Below are 17,526 nucleotides of genomic sequence, written 5' to 3'. Positions count from 1 at the left end.
ACCTAAGTGATTTTCACCTATTTCATTAGAATTTTGTACACTCAAGTGAACTTGAGTAGAGCTGCGTGAAAGGTCTCTGCAGAAATAAACATAGCAGATCAGGGGCTATGTGCAGTTTTCCCTAGTGATTTATATATTTTAAGATTAGAGCTAACATTTTGCGAAATGCTGTTTGAAGTTGTTAATCAGGTTTCCCTGAAGAGACTAAAACAGACAGAGCTAATTGGTTAAGATTATAGCTAAAAGATCATGACCTCTCACTGTGAAATGTCTCGGTGTATGTTCTTGTTCAGGTCTGTTCTTCTGTTGTTCTTTTCTTTTGAGGAGGCAGATAAAGCATGAACTGAGATAGTGAGGAATAGTTTTTTATCATTGGGGAGTAGCATCTCTATAGCAAATCTGCTGTTGTTAATGGGAGGGTTTTTTTACTAAATACTTCTGTGTTCATTCGACTTGCATTTTTGACAGGACGAGCACTATCAAGTGAGTTTTCAACTTTTTATGAATAAAACCTAATAGAAAGCCTTTTCACAGCATCAGAGCATCCGTAGGTACAACATAACTTAATGAACTCTCACGATCCACGCAGTTACTGGCAAGTCTGAATCATTTTATGAATAATTTTACTTGGATCTTAGTGAGAAAAATGTTCATATGAACAGTATGAGCAACAAATTTCCAGACAAAAACATGGAGGAGGAAGAGTATGTATAGACATAGTCTGTGGGGGCCTGTGACTTCATTGCACTTCACACGATAAGAGGGTTCACTTCAGGAGCTGGTAACTGGACGGAGACTTGAAAGGCCAGGCTACAGGAAGCGGGGATGGTGAGTCAGGAAATGGCAGCCTTCCCTCCGAGTCATCCTTGAACCACTGCCGTGGTGTGCTCATAGTGGGAAATGGATTAGTAGAGATGCTGTTCCTTCAGAAGAGATTTCAAACTTGGGTCGTGACCATTTGATGTCATTAAGCATTACGTGCTGTTTCTTCTTGAGAGCGTGGATTTCAGATGCTGCATCTGGTCTGATCTCCAGCGTGGCTGCCTGTGTTTTGCAACCGCCCCTCTCTGCAACGTGCAGGGATGCACCATGTCTCCTTTCTGGCCCGGCTTTCCATCCCGGTGCCGCCAACCCTGCTACGCACCCGCCTCCCTTTTTGACCAGGCCACTGCATAGCTGTTGACCCAGAAGTTTCTTGCACGGTTGCTCAATAGCTGTAATTTCCTGTTACACGCACATTATTTTCTATAACATTTGATAGGCTTACCGGGAAAAGAAGAGAACTCTGTTAGGGGGTTAATAGCATTATCTGGTGATTGCAGGGGTGCTTATGAGGAGGGTACGTGGAGTGACAGGTCAGGCAGGCAGCAGGAAGCCGTAGGCCGCAGTTCAGATCACAGCTTGGAAAAGTCACCTTATGGAGCGCCGCATTTGTTCCTGTGTCGCTTTTAATTAAAAGGATGAAGTTACACGTTGTGGTGAATGATGACCCGAAAGGAGACAGATCGCACCCGGGGCTGAAGCGCCGCCCGCGCCAGGCGGGAGACCACCGAGCGACACCAGCCGACGGGGCAGAAAGGCGCCACCTGCTCCCCCCACCTCGCCCGCCCGCCCGCCCGCCGCGCCGGCCGCTTCCCGGCGCCTCGGCCCCGTCCCCCCGCCGCGGCCCGGAGCTGCCGCCGGGCCGCCCGCGGCGGCGCCGGGCGGGCTCTCTGCCTGCGGGAGCGGCGGCACCAGCAGCGGCCGCTAGATGCCGCCCTGCCCAACGGCTTGGCGGCGGCAGCGGCGGGCGCGGCGGCCGGGCGGCGGCGTGACGGTGGCGGCGGCTCGGCGGGACCGCGGCTGCCCCCTCGGCCCCTGCCTGCCCGGCCGGGAGCGCCCTCCCCGCCGCTTGTGCCGAGTCTGGCTCTGGCGGTGCCTCCTTTCCGCCCCGGGGAACAGCGCGGGGGGCTGCGTTGCCTCGCGGTGTTTTCCGGAGGAGGCAACTTGTCAAGTTTCACTCCTCCGGAGTGGGTGAGGGCCGGCGGCCGAGCCGTGGGGACGGGGCCAGCCCGCGGGTGGGGTCAGGATCGAGCCGGCGAGGGGAGCCAGGGTCAGACACAGCCCCGGAATGGCCGGGCAGGGCCGAGGCCAGGCTGGGCCGCCAGCCTCATGGGTTGGCAGGGCCCACGGGCGGGCAAGGCAGGGCTGTGGCAGGGCTGGAGACTGTGACAGAGCCTAATGGCCTCGAGCTGTGGTGAAATGGGGCTCCTGGGCCACCGGTAGGGTTGGGAGTGGCCCCTGGTGAGGCCGGGCAAGGCAACGAAATTCAAGCACTCGGGGCCCTGGCACTGGCTGGGATTCATCAGCCTTCTGCAGGGAGTACAGAGCTGCCAGCACAGGAGTCATCCATCTCATGCGGATAGACGGGTAGGTGCCAGTGACTGAAACCAAGTGCTCTGTTCATTAGAGGGGCTCTCATTAGAGGGGTTCTCCAGTGATCTTCCTTGAAGACAAATCGACAAGAAGCAACCCTCAAATGGGTTAGAGCAAGTAGTTTGGATGTTGCATTTCAGTAGCAATTGGCTGTGTTGCCCTTTTGAACTTCGCGTGTTTCAGTTTTCCCTCATCGAGTATTTTCCTTAAAAGAATGGATGCATTGACCGCATGCATGGTTTTTGGGAGCAAAATCATCTGAAGAACACAGCACCATGCTGTAACAGCCAGTGTGTGTGCATTCATTGGGGAAAAAGTCAAGAGCAGTTAGTTCACACTTCAAGGCTGGTTCTCATGGAGGCCAAGGCCACTGAGATTTTGGGATTATTCATATTTCAAAGCCAGTTGGCATCATAGAATTGTTTAGGAGCTGAAGGAATATAAGCAATTGTCACATTTAGTTGTTTGGTTTATTTGAGAGAGGTTTGTATTATTTAAAAATTGCTTACAATTGCTAAGTTAGCGTTTGTGTGAAATATTGTATTGTCTGGACTCCTGTATTTGCAAACAGAGCAGATAGCAGAAGTGCAAGCACTTCCTGCACAGCTTCTTGGCTGCGACCTGGACTGACCCCATGAACAGCAAGAGGGGGTGAGCAGTATTGGACTTGGATGCTTTCTTTTGTTATCACTGATGTGTTAGCCTAGCAAAACTGCTTGGCTTCTCTGCTGAGCTTGCCACGTAGTTCCATCTATAACGTAAACAACCAACCGCACTGAAACCACCGTTGCATTTTGTGTAGGCTACTGAACAGCTGTCAGATGGGAATAACTTTGGTTTATCGCATGTCTTAACCAATGTCCTAGATGCTAGAGGTTCTGAATACCTTTATCCTTGCTTGACTTTCCTGGTTTTGGACTGAATCCTTCTCAGCTATATGTTTTCAGTCTCTTGTTAGGCTTTTAAATAACCCCCAAGATTGTGCTGGATGTTATCCTACAGAGCTCAAGTATATTAGGCAGGACCATTGAGTTCATGGGATCGCTATGGATCGGTTCAGTTCTTCTATGCATCTCCTATCCATTAGTGCCCTATCTCTAAGAGACTTTGTTATATTAGTTTTGACAGGATCCATTATGCTGTACAAGGTTATGTCTTAAAATCATAAAACTATGAAGAGAGGATTCTCAGAACAGCATTACAAACAACTGTAATGGCAGATGAGCTGAGATCACTGAGAATTTTTTTCTGTCAGCATGGGCATGCGTGTTGCTTTCAAGGTGACAGTAGGCTATGAGTGAGCATACCTGTGCAGCAAAACATACCATAGACTTGGAAATGTTGGTTTGCAAAAAGAATGCTCTTCACATGTGATAGTATGCATTTAGCAAACAAAAGCTTTGTTGAGCACTCACCAGACTTTTTGAAGTCAAATGGGAATTTCAAACCACTTGATCCTGCAGAGCAGGCTGTTCGTATATAAAGGAGCCTTGTAACGTTCATTCCGAAGTTAGAGAAACAGCCTCATTGAAGAGGTGCTCATGTAGATGGTTAGGCTTCAAGACTTTTGAAATTTGGGATTTATTTGGTTGAATACCCCCGAAGTCATCTTTAAGTTCTCTGTGACTCGTCCAGGCTGTCTGAACTTCTGAGGCTGAAGAGAGGAAGCGATGAGCAGGTTCATTTATGACAGAGCTTCCTGTTTTGCCTCAAACAGAAGGTGTTTAGAAAGACCTTTTTCATGATGTTCTGCTGATCCAAGTTGAGTTCAGTGACTGGGCAAAAACAGGAGAGAAAATGCTGGTTGTGGGATGCCGTTCTTGCTAAACATTTTCAGCCTCCAAGAAAGGCTTATTTTGGCTGAATGTTAAGCAGTGCTTTTTGGGTTGCTTTTCTTTTGGGGACGCTGATGGGAAAGATGCTTCTCCCCGAGCACTGAACTATAAATATTTGACTTTTATGCAACCAAAATGCCTCTGAATAGACACGGAATAAGTGACGAAAAATGAGCTTTTACCAAAGCTGTGGAATTCATTTGAACTTTGCCAGGTGTTTGGCTGTAAGACTGTGAGGTCCTGTATTTAACAGCTCATATACTTGGTCAATAATATGTGAAGTGTTTCATTATCTTATATGCTGCAGTTGGCACACATCAGTTTACAGACAAAGAGCAATGGTTTATGATATTTGTGGATTCCATGTGCTGTTGTAGCCATGAAATTATGTGTGGTGTATGATAAGACAAATATATAAGAATGAAAGAGCTCATATAGGAAATATAAGATACTTTCAAGTCTATGATAAGTAAACTCATAAATTGTTACGTAACATCAGTATTTTGATTTTTGTTACCTCTTATAAATGCCAGGAGTAAAAAACAAATAAGAGGCTTGCCTTCAGCTTACCCAAAATGTTCAAGAAGTGCATGGGACAGATGAAGAGCTAATTTATTTTGAGGCTGCAAAATAACCAGGGTTTTTTAGGGTATTCATCCTAAAGGCCAAATTTTTCACAAATTAAAGCTTAGTTTAGGTGGACAACCTTGCTGGACCAACTGTGTACTCATACCAGTTCCCAATATCCAGTGAAGTATTTCAGTACTGATAGAAATGATTACTGCAAGATTCTGGTTGGATGAAAAGGTCTTTGTGTGTATTTTTATGGTTTTTGTTTTGTTTTTTTCTTTCCCTGTGGTGTTTTCTCTGTTTTCTGAATTTTAATCTTTCCAGAAAAAAAAAACAAAACCCCAAACTTGAAACTTTAACCTACTTCTAAGTAAGTCTGTGATTGAACAAGTCTTTAATGTGTTGCTTTGCAGCATAGCAATGTGTGGAAGCTTGCACTTCTTCATGTATAAATGTTTTGTTGAGGTAGGGTCTAAGGATGAAAAGCAACTGACTACACCAGCAACTCCCCAGGCATGGGAATCTAGTGTGTTGCAAGAGTGGCGACGTTTGCTGTGGCAGTGCTTGCAGCAGCCTGTGTGGTCTGCCCTCCTGGCCTTAGCAGCCCATCTGGAGAACTAGCGGGAGCGAGCTGCCCAAAAGCTTCTTGCTTTCCTGTCTTCTGCAAGGACTTTGACAGACTGGTGTGTTTGTGGTGGTTCTGCTGGTGCTTAGGACCTCTGTCAGATGCATTTTCTTTAGAGAGCTAGTGAACCTTTGCATGTGAACAAGAAAGCATGTCGTTTGTCTGATGCTGAATTTCAGTATTTGTAGTATTTTTCCCCTTGAGTTGGTTTAGGAGTATAGAACATGATTTTAATGAAATTTTTATTATTTTTTCTAGTGCATTTTCTGTGCTGTAAACACTGAATGAAAAGGCGGTCCCACCCCCTGTGGGACTGGAGTCTAGTCTTAGCCATCTGACCAAGCATGTGGAGGAGAAGGAGGTTATTGGGAGTGGTCAGCTTGAATTCACCAAGGGGAAATCATGCCTGACCAATCTGATAGCCTTCTGTGATGGCATGACCAGCTGAGTGGATGAAGGGATGTTGCATACCTTGACTTCAGCAAGGCTTTTGATCTCTCATAACATCCTCGTTAGCAAGCTTAGGAAGTGTGGGTTGGATGAGTGGTCAGTGAGGTGGGTAGAGAACTGGCTGAATGGCAGAGCCCAGAGGGTTGTGATAAACAGCGCAGAGTCCAGTTGGAGGCCGGTATTTAGTGGTGTGCCTGCAGGGTCAGTGCTTGGTCCAGTCCTATTCAACATATTCATCAATGACCTGGATGAGGGGACAGGGTGTACCCTCAGCAAACTCACTGATGATACTAAGCTGGGAGGAGTGGCCAACACACCAGAAGGCTGGACTGCCATTCAGTGAGACCTGGGCAGCCTAGAGAACTGGGCAAAGAGGAACCAAATGAAGTTTAACAACGGCAAGTGTAGGGTCCTGCCCCTAGGGAAGAACAACCCCATGCACCAGTACAGGTTAGGGGTTGACCTGCTGGGAAGCAGCACTGCAGAGAAGGACCTGGGAGTCCTGGTGAACAACAAGCTCTCCACGAGCCAGCAATGTGCCCTTGTGGCCAAGAAGGCCAATGGTATCCTGGGGTGCATTAAGAAGAGCATGGCCAGCAGGTCAAGGGAGGTTATCCTCCCCCTCTACTCTGCCCTGGTGAGGCCACATCTGGAATATTGTGTCCAGTTCTGGGCTCTCCAGTTCAAGAAAGACAGGGAACTACTGGAGAGAGTCCAGCGGAGGGCTACGAGGATGATGAGGGGACTGGAGCATCTCTCATATGAGGAAAGGCTGAGAGAGCTGGGTCTGTTTAGTCTGGAGAAGAGAAGACTGAGAGGGGATCTCATCAATGCTTATAAATATCTAAAGGACAGATGTCAAGAGGAAGGGGCCAGACTCTTCTCAATGGTGCCCAGTGACAGGACAAGGGGCAATGGGCACAAACTGGAACACAGGAAGTTCCATCTGAACATGAAGAAAAACTTCTTCACTGTGAGGGTGACTGATCACTGAACAGGCTGCCCAGAGAGGTTGTGGAGTCTCCCTCACTGGAGATATTCAAAACCTACCTGGATGCAATCCTGTGCAACCTGCACTAAGTGATCCTGCTCTAGCGGGGGGGGTTGACCAGATGTTCTCTAGAGGTCCCTTCCAAGCCCTACCAATCTGTGATTCTATGAATCTATGAAGACATGACTAGAAGGCAAGGTGGTGGGAGGACATGGTAAGAGTAACATTGTGTATATGTATCTAAATTAGTAGATTGTAATACCTGCTTAGATGCAGGTGGTCACTAGAATAGCGTATTTGAACTTGTCTGAATTCAGTGGTTTCTTATTATCAGAGAAACAGGCAGTTCTAAGAGATGCATGTTTTTCTTTGTGTTTAAAGGAAGCAAAATCCAAGAAACTTCCAAAGACCCCAATTTTTTTCAGGAAAGTGACGAAAATAAAGCTTTCCACTGAATCTGTCTTATTAAGCTGACACTTTTGTGGTTAGTCTCACTTCTAGTGACTGCACAGATAGCATTCATTCATATTCTTGACATGACAGTTGTGAAGCTGTTTCTCTGGCACTGATGATGTAGTTGTAAGACCAGAGGATACCTGTATCAACTTTCTGCATTTGCTATTTAACCTCCCTTTTGAAGAAACTACCTTATTTGGTGCAAGTAGCATACACAGGTCCAGATTCAGCAATGTTTTTCATCCAATAGCAATTCGATACGGCATTATGCAATTTTTATTCTCCCAGCTTCCACTGTGGAGTTCACAATTTTCTATTTGATGCTGGTTGTCTGGATTCTCCATACACTGGGTGGACAAAAATTTTCCACAGACATCAAAAATGATCTGTGGAAATCTGTGTTTCAAACAGGTATAGATTTAGAGAGGACTTAAGAGTGTCCTAACTATTAGTCTGTCATCTGTTTTCCCTTGTTGGGCAGAAAATAATTCAGTATTGTCTAGCTTTTAGTGATAATATATCATGATTAGGATGTTTATGTAGGATAAGGAAAGCAGAAAAATTCTGAGAAGGCTCGCTGGTACATTCTTGAGTGATCTAACCCCAAATCTGGATCAATTACTGATGCCCTCTGAACAAGGTGGAAAAAGCAAACATATCTGTTTGGGCCATATGAAATGTCCTCTAAATAGCCTTTGAAAACACCAGCATGAGGTAAATTTTGGCTATTATTAATGAACTGGTGTTTGATTTTGAACTACTGCTTAAATGAGAGATACATCAGAATATTAGATTCTGTCAGTAATCACCTAAATGAAATTTCATTAAAATACATGTGAATATTTGATAAATTAAATCACTGCCATGTTATCAAATCTTTGTCTAATACCTTAAGATAAATCTTGTGAAAATATGCACTTTGCGTGAATTGAAATAGAAAAGACAGAATCCCATCTGCCAAAAACATAAACCTGTACAATGCAGAGAAGGAAGTTACAGTTTAGAATACCAGGAATTTGAGATACAATTTCAATATTCTTTCATCTTTGTTCTAAGACATCAGTGCATGTAGAAGTAATAAGGCATGTCTGTATTTCAGTGCACATCATTTTAGGTCTAGGAGTGCCGAGTGTGAAAATAAATTTTTCTTATGTTGCATTTTAATCAGGATAAAATGACAGTTTTAGAGTCACACAGTGCACATAACAAGATAAGCAATGCTGCTTCAGCACAAATTGCATGTACTGTTAGGAAGAGGTATATACTTAGAAAGCAAACGACAGCCCTGAAGTCATGGTGATATTGTAAGGCATTGGTATACAATGGCTATCTTTTATATCATTCTTACAACCTTGGCACACAGTCTATGCTTAAGAATTTAATTTCCTTAGTTTTATATTTTTACAGTCCTTAAAATCTGCCATATATCCAAGAATGAATATAGGCAATTAAAGAATTTCATAAAACTTAGTATCTTGAGGGGGAAAATTATTAGGAAGCTGAACATTTGTATCAACATTTTATTTACAGTATTGTCTGTTCTCTCAATATATGCTCACAGCTGTCCATTGTTGTTGGTGGGAATTGCATATGCTGAAGTCAAGCAGAATTAAGCTTTCCTAAGCAGATAATTAACAGATAAATGTAGTATCTCTGTGCTCTGCAAGTTAGATGTTGGTCTTAAAGAGGGTTTTCGGAAGTCCTGGTTATGTTTTTTTGCCTAGCTAAATTTCATGTTCTTCCATGATATTTTTTTATCCAGTCTATAGTTTTTGAAAACAACAATATACATTATAGTGACTGATGATTTTTGTTTAAACTGATACTACACATTGCCATGAAATATTATTGTATTTCAGTGTAACTTGGAAATATGATCCATTTCTTTAGGTGTAGCTAATAATGCTCTGGACTCTTACTATTGTAATGGTGTTAATTCTTCCCAGTCTCTGTTATGCTGGTCTGGCTTGCGCAAAGAGTTTAAAAAGACCAGGAACCTAAGACCACCGGCATTGCCGGGAAATAACATCTGAAAAGCTCCCAATCTTACAGTCTGCCCTCCTGCTGATGAAGAGCAATAGCAGACTTGATTTGGGTTTATTTGTGGATGGCTATTTTCTAAAAAATAACAAATCAAAGAAATAAATCAATGCAGATCTTATATGACATTTTATCTGTTTTGATTTGTTGGTTGCTGTAGCATGACTGATAGAAAAGGAAGTACACTTTCTATTTTGCTACTGGGAACATGCGTAAAGCTTATTTCCTTTATTGTGGTACATTTCTGTCATTTTGCTTATAATTCCAAACACATTCTACCACTTTTTTTTTTAAACTTTTTTTCCCAAATCCACATATTTTATAGTCATCTGTTCCTACTTTGTTTAAGTTCATCTATTTTTCCACCTTGGGTCCATCTTGCAGTTCCTATTTAGTCCTTACTTAGGAGAAAAGCCTTAGTGACTTCAACAGGTGGTCTTCTGGAATAAGCTCTTGGTTATGCCCTATTGAGTGCATGATGTCTGTTAGAGAAATGCAGCTGAAATCACTGTGCTTGTTTGTAAGGCAAAGCTTGAAATTGTAAGCCAAAGCCTTTATCACCAGTCAGGCTTTCCAGAACTGCTCCTTGAATTTGCTTTGTTACTGAAGTCCTATCGAGCTACTTACATGATGATCAGAGCAGTAAAGAGAGACTGCAAAGTCAGTGCCCTTCTTTCAGAGCCCAAAAAGAGGAGGCATAGGAGTGTATTTGTGACTCTCTTGACAGACAGGTCCAAAAAAGTCTACTATTGATTGGCTTGTGTGCTGCTTCAGCAGCTGAAAGGTGCCTTCTTTATTTAAGTGATGGACTGTGGAGTGGAGATGTCTTGTTCACATGTATGCATAATGCATGTGCTGTGGGATTGGGGAAATGAGATCCTGCATTTGTTTTTATATCCAGAATCTGCTCTGTTAAGTTGCCAGGTTCCTTACTAGTTTCCTTAAATGCAGAAGCATGTCTGTTTTGCAAGTGTTTTGCTAAAATTATGTTTTATTGTAAAGAACAGGTCTTATCCTGGTGTGGTTGGTTTTTTTTTTTTTTTTTAAATAAATGCTACATTCACTTGCGGAATCATATAAGCAATTACTAATAGCCAAACAGTTAACAATAAAAGAAAGATGTCCATGTCTTTGATTTGGATTTAAGTCTTCAAATAATCTTTTGCTGAGCCATGCAAAACGCTTCTATTGTGTGATTGTTTGAATCATCGCTAATGAAGTTGACACACCCATGATGTTGTTTTTGGCTTTGATACCTGGAGGACTTACTGAAGTGGCTGGAGGGTTTGGTTGTGTTCCACATCTCACAGCATCATGGGACACTGGGACAGTAGTTGCCTCAGGGAAGCAACAGAAAATCAACACTATCATCATCACCGTTGATCTTCACTCCCGCTTTGATTCTGCTCTAGTTCCTTTTAGCTTCTCACTTCTTTTCCTCAATGCAACAGCAGGAGAGCATCATAAGTTGGTCTGTGCAAAAAAAAAAACCCAGCAAAAAACCCAAAGATGGCTCGATCTCCATTTTATAGGTACGTATCTGAGCAAAAGTAGGTGATAATTCAGGGTTCTTTGCCAAAGAGAGTTTACAAAATCTAAATACTGGACATTCAAAGCTAATCAGATTTAACCTGGGAATAAATTGAAAAATCAGTTAAGCAAGGGTAAGTAATTACTGGAAAATTGCCAAAGTAAATAGTGGACTATCTATAATGAAGATTTTAAACCAAGGTGTCTTTGTAAAAGATATGCGCTGTAAATCAACCAGAAGTTATAGCCTGTGTGATCAAGAGGCTGGTCCAAATGGAGATGGTGGTTTCTGTTGAATTTCTAGATTGTACCACAGAAAAGCAGTAGGGAAGAAGGGACTTTTTGCATCTTTTTAGGTTATCAGTATCTCTTGGCTTTTCTGTCAAACAGTCCTTACTAAAAATGGGTTGTATCTTGATGAGAATGATAAATGTTTAAACTCTATGGGTATTTCTTTCTTAAATGAAAACATAGGCTCTCCTCAGGAAAAACAGCCATGTTAATAACTTCTAATTGTTAAAAATTGTTAAAATGTGCTAGTTTACAGTGTTGAGAGACTTTGCTTAGGTTGTAGGGTAGGAGAGGAAAGCTCTCTCCCTCTGTTTTCATTAAACCGTCTAGATCCTGACCTTGGATTCGGGGGCATGCCTTGCTGTGCAGAAACCAAAGACTTCATCCTTTCTCCTTGAGCACTGTCGGTGCAGGAAGCAGGATCTCCTGAATGATGGCAGTGATGTTAGTATGGGATTGTGCTTGTGAAATTAAATCTTCTCTTCCAGATGGCGAGGACCTAGCATCATCCTAGCTGGTGCCACTGTGACGGCTGCAGGACTAGACCTGGCTTCTCCCACTTCTATGGAATGTAGGCAGAGCTGGCGCACCGGCCCTCATAAGCCACAAAGAAGTGCCCTAAATTTATTCAGCCCTCTGAATGCATCCTGTTTGTGTTGGGCATACTTAAAAGCTCAGAAATGATAATGTAAGTATGCCAATAGGTAGAAGGAATGAAAGCAGCTATAATATTAGAACAGAAAACATACAGGAATAACAGAATAGCTTTGCTGGTGGAGAAGTGGCACGATATATTAAAATTCAAGTTCAAACAAGCTAAATAAATTAACTATATCACAGTTTGCCTGTGGATTCCAATTAGAAGGAATATTACAACGTTGTGGTTACAATGTTGATCCCTTGCTTGGGCAACTAACAATGAACGTGACATGCTAAGAGAGACTGAAAAATCACAATAATAATGAAAAACTTTGTTTCTGTATAGACAGTGTAAACATCATATGGGTGTAGAAGACAGAGCCTCTTTTTTTTTTTTTTTTGACACCATGAATGACATTTTTTAATAAATGGCCAAAGAACAAACAAGAGGAGAAACAGCTTGTGATTTAGGCCTGAGTTACTGTGCCGTACATGGCCCAAAAGATAACTATCAAAGAGTCAGTGCAGTAGTGATTGCCATGTACTGAAGCTCAACATTCTTGTGGGAGTGCAAGAGCCACAGAGGTATTAGATAAAACTGAGGAAACCTCTCTGAAAGGAAATTAAAACAGCCAAAATATTAAATTTCTTGAAGTGTCATGAAGTATAAGGGGTAGTTTGGGGGTCTTTTTGATAGGTAGTGTGCATTTTCTCTCTGAAAATTACTTTCTAAACAGACTAAAAAAGAAGAAATGAAATAAAAAGACATAATTGAATGTGCGGAAGTCATTCCAAATAATACAAAATACAAAAGAAAATAAACTTTCACAAGATGCATGTCAAACCATAGTAAGGTGTGCCAAAAAGATTTTGAAGAAAATTGCGAAAGATGTAAAAATAAATAAATTAATTCTTCTATTTCAAACACACTAGAAGTTGAAACTCCATTGATATGTCTGTAGAATCAGTATATGAAAGAAAAATGATAGCATTGTACTGATTTTCAGTATGGAGGAGCTTACAGCTGCTACAACATTTTTTTGCAGGAGGTGAGGCAAGGAATTAAATTGAGGCAGAATAGTATTAGGCTGAGTATAACATAATTTTTACGGAATTCTCTGGGCAGATGCTGCTTACCCAGGAGTTTAAATGACACAAATATGAAATCGCCAAATTGTTAACTGGAGTATGCGTCCTAGCTGTTACTAGTAGAGGGATGGAAAGTGGCTGTGTCTGTTGCCAGTGTGGAGCGTCTGACTTTGTGTCAGGCGGACTTAGAAGCTAATTAATGAAGATTAGGTGAGGAGGCACAGGGATATGTATCATGAAAGATTGCCATTATTGTTTTGTAGCTCTGCTTTACTGTTCTACTGGTTTTTCTGAAGGTGTCAACATAGGGTGGTTGGATGCTGTGTGCTGCCTCTCCAAGAAACATGATCCACCACCATCACCACTCCTCTTATAAAATTATGGCATTGTTCAATAAGTGGGAAAGTTCCCTTCTGAGGAGGATGTAAGAAGTAAAAATTTAAATTTGCAGAGTAAAGGGATTTTTCCACTAGGGTCTTACTAGGTTAGTCGGGGTACATGGGCCTATGGGTGTGTTTATGAGAGGATGAAGGACAAGATTTGCTTATTCAAGCAGGAAAGTCCTTTGCAGGACAGTAGAAAAAGATCATAACACTCAATGACTGAAAAAGTGGCAGATTAAATTCTGTTAATAAATGCAAAATAATCCATTAAGGGAGGAAAACCAGCCATGACAGTATGTTATTCAATGCTAGACTTGACATTAGCTGTTACACTTGAAATAGTTGCAGGCAGGTCTATGCAAACTTTGGCTCCCAGATAGTCAAAAAGATAAATACATTTTAAGAATGAATAAGAAGGGGACAGACAACTAAACAGTAACCATCCCTGACTTTGCAGGATAGATTTCTTGTTATTTGTTACAGGCCAAGTAAATACATGATAATTTACTTAACTATTGACTAATTTCATTGGAAGCCATCCAATTTTTAAAAACACAAACTCAAAGGGTGATAAAAGCATCAAAATGCCTAACTGAAACTTTTCTTCTCAAAAATGTAGTTTTTAGAAGTCACTTTGCAAATTGCTTCTCCAAGCCCTTGCAGTTGTGGGATTCACAGACTCTGTAGGTTGGCTGTAGTTAAAAAGTGTTGTGATCGATGTGTCATACCATAAGCACCAAGAAACATCAAGCTATTTAGGAAAACAATCTAGTGAGCAGCCCACAATACTTACGGAGCCATTTCAATTTCTCTTAGCATGTAAAGTTGTCTGTGATCATTGAATGGGCAAACATCCTTAGGTTTTTTGACATCTAATGGTATGGGATGATGTTTAATAATGTTTTATTTTAGAGGTTACAAGCTAAGTAAAAATTTGTGGCAAATGATGCTTCATGTGCAAATCATTAGTTTAAAGACAGAGTATTTTAATGTTAATTTTTATTAGGGATGAAAGGGAAAGAAGATGCAAGGTGAAAAGCAGAGGTAATGTTTTCTTGTGAGGGGAACAGATGTATATAGTCATGCAAATGACATGCATATTAGCCAGAATTTTATTAACAGTTGCCTTAGCTTTCTTTTCTCATTCCCATGCTTTCTGGGATTTGAAGAGAGAGGGTCATGTCTCCCTCTCTTTCCTGTGCAATAAATAGTTAACTGCATGGGCATTTTCAATGTCCTGGGGCAGTCCTTTGAGTTAACAATTAACATAGGAGAGACACCATGTCAGTTATTGTTTTAGCCTCTCTTTCTGCAGACTCACAAAAGTATTCTGGTTCATGGTTGGCAATTTCACTCAGAAGGATTTCTGTTAGCCGAAAGGACTAGGTTATTATTATTTCCTTAATGTCAGCATAGATTCTATAGGCTCTGGCAGAAATGATGAGGACAATTGGCCTTCCCTGTGCTTGAGTTCTGACTGTTGCACAAATTTAATAGGTTCCATCAGTTAAACTAAATAAATATGTATAATATATCAATATAGGCATATAGATGTAATGAAATCTGTATCATTTGTTTGCTATCCTCTGGACTACCAGAAGTTTTGGAAACACATACTGATGTCCGTTGCCTTAGCAGAAGTTGCAGCAACTCTATTTGCTTAGTGTTATTTTTTTGTATGGGCATATTGACTGCTGTAAGTGAGATCAAACTCAGGCTGAAAGTTTCCAAACTGAGACAAGCTCTGCCAAAACAGAAAGAATTCTGTTATTGTTGAACTCTAGATGCCTAACATGCAACTCTCAAACAGCAGTGCCGTGTTTTGGGAAATGCTGATCAACTGGGACCCAGAGGCAGGCAACAAAAAGACATTGCTGGCTCCAAATGGCAAATTCACTTCTTTACAGAGAGAGCTTGTTTCTCCTCCTTCCTTACGCACTTCTAAATATGCATTTCCTATCTGAAAGGTGTTCTCAGCTAGGTAAGATTTCTATTTCTTGCAAGTGATCAAACTAGAGCAAAATAAAGAGAGGAGTAAGATCAGCATGGCTAGTAAGAATGAGAGTAATTCTAGAGCGTACCATCCAACTTTGATTATATTTTGCAATTTTCTGTAAATACCCTTATGATACTTTCATATTTTTTGGGGAATTCTTTGAACTTTTGCTCAGCTAACTTCCATGGGAATTTATATGAGTAATGATCTCAGGACTTTTGAGGAGGAAATAATTATCCTCCTACTGGATGTTACCTTGTCAGCCTGTCTAGCACTACCACAGATTTCTGTGTGTGCTCAGCTAGGCCAAACCTTGAGAAATGAAGAAGCACCAGACTGCTTTGCTTGTCCTCCATCCTAAGAGCTGTATAGGTCTAGAAAGTGCGAACTTTATTCCTGGACCTGGGAATGACTGATCAATGCTCACTTCTGTTTATTTAAAGGAGTGACCAAGATGTTGTAAAGCGTAACTCATAATTGAGGGTCTGGGGGTGTACAATGTGACACAATGACATTATCCACTCTGAGACAGACTTTGTTGCTGGCACTGTGCTAATTGGTAGGGCGCACAAGCAAGGCAAGGCAAATAGAAGGGGACAGGTGCTGAGCATCACAGTCCTGGTAACAGCAGTGGTTGCAGGGCATCTGTGCTCCCAGTCTTTCCTTCAGGGGCTTAAAACCCCACATGTAGCTAGTCAAGAAACAGACATGTATCAATAAAAAAAGCCAGAGTGTAATTAAACAATAAAACATGACAAACAGTGTGCATTTCTAGGGAATTACAACATGCCTTGGGTGGAGTTATAAGGCATGAGGCCAAAGGTTGGATGGCTTTAATCACCCAAGACACACAGAAAACCCTGAACGCCGACAGTGCTAAAGAAAGGAAGAGTGGGATGGTGTGGGCAGTCTTTCTGCATGCAGTTTAGAAACCAAGTTTTGATTTTATCCTATTTGGGTACAGAACTGTTTACATCTCCTGCATGCCTTTTGCCCTGTATGGCCTCAACTGGTTAACCTACTAAGACTGCAGAATGACGCGGGCATGTCCAACCAGCTAGTCACTGGTTCGGCACTCAAGTAGATCTAATGTGTGGAGCAGAAAGTTTTACCCTGGACTAAGGCAGTTTTTTCCAGCCTCTGTGCCTGGGCTGGGATTTCCATGAGTAGAGCTCAAGAGCAATGAGAGCAGCTGCTAACTCTGGTGTGGGGAACAAGGAACCAGGAGAATGAGAGGACCCCATGGATGCTGTAAGCTGGACTGCTGAGGAGTCTGTGCAGAGGCTAAGGCTGGGGAGCCTTGAGGTGACGTGTCTGGGGTAACAGACATGCTGTAACCATGGACTTGGCCAGAGAGGCCCAGAGGATGAGCTGGAAGCCAGAGTTACATTGTCCAGTGAGGTGGGATGAATGATGGGTGGGACCATTTCAATGCTTTTCAATATGGATAATTAAAATATAATTGTGATACCACCAGGTGTCCTGATGGCTACCATTGTATTTCTGTACAGGGGGGCTCTGAGATTTCATGGAGCTGTGGCTGGGATGGCTAACTTCTTACTCTTCATGTTGATCTTCTCTAAGTGACCTTTCTAAGGATCTGAAGCTTTACCCAAGAGGTAGGTATGAGGCGATGCTTGCAGCGTTTCTCTTACCCTGTGTTCTTCCTCTCTGTTATCTTCTGGCATTCGGCTGGAGAGATAGACTTCTGCAGAGACAGAAGATTTCTGCTGAGAACCGGACCTGGCAGGAGGATGTCATCTCTCAGTGAGGGGAGGAAGCTCTACCCAGCTCGCTCACAGCAGTGGCAGCTCCCAGGAGGGTGCGAGAGTAACAGGTGCTTGGAGAAGAGGTCTTGTGAGGTGGGAGCCTTTGTGTCAGGCTGGTAATAAAATGTGTTCAAAGACAGATTCACAGAAATTGAGACTGTTTGTGGGAAAGCGTTGACTTTCACAAATATCTTGACTTGAAAACTATTGTGGAAATAAAGTTTTGGAACTGTCAGAATGTTTTGGTAGTTTCTAACTGAATGGCTTTCTCATTCAAAATTACTTTTTGTTTTGAAAATTAAACTTAATAGCATATATAAGAAGTTGCATTGAAAAGATTGTTTTGAAATTGTGAAAGCAAAATGTTGGCCTTGAACTCCAGGGGTTTTTTTTTTCTCTGCTCTAGGTCTTTAGCTTTGAAAATGTTAATAATTTAAACATTTCCTC

The sequence above is a fragment of the Grus americana genome, chromosome 2 (assembly GCF_028858705.1).
Source record: "Grus americana isolate bGruAme1 chromosome 2, bGruAme1.mat, whole genome shotgun sequence".
In the NCBI taxonomy this organism is placed as follows: domain Eukaryota; kingdom Metazoa; phylum Chordata; class Aves; order Gruiformes; family Gruidae; genus Grus; species Grus americana.
Note: the sequence above shows the minus strand (reverse complement) of the source record.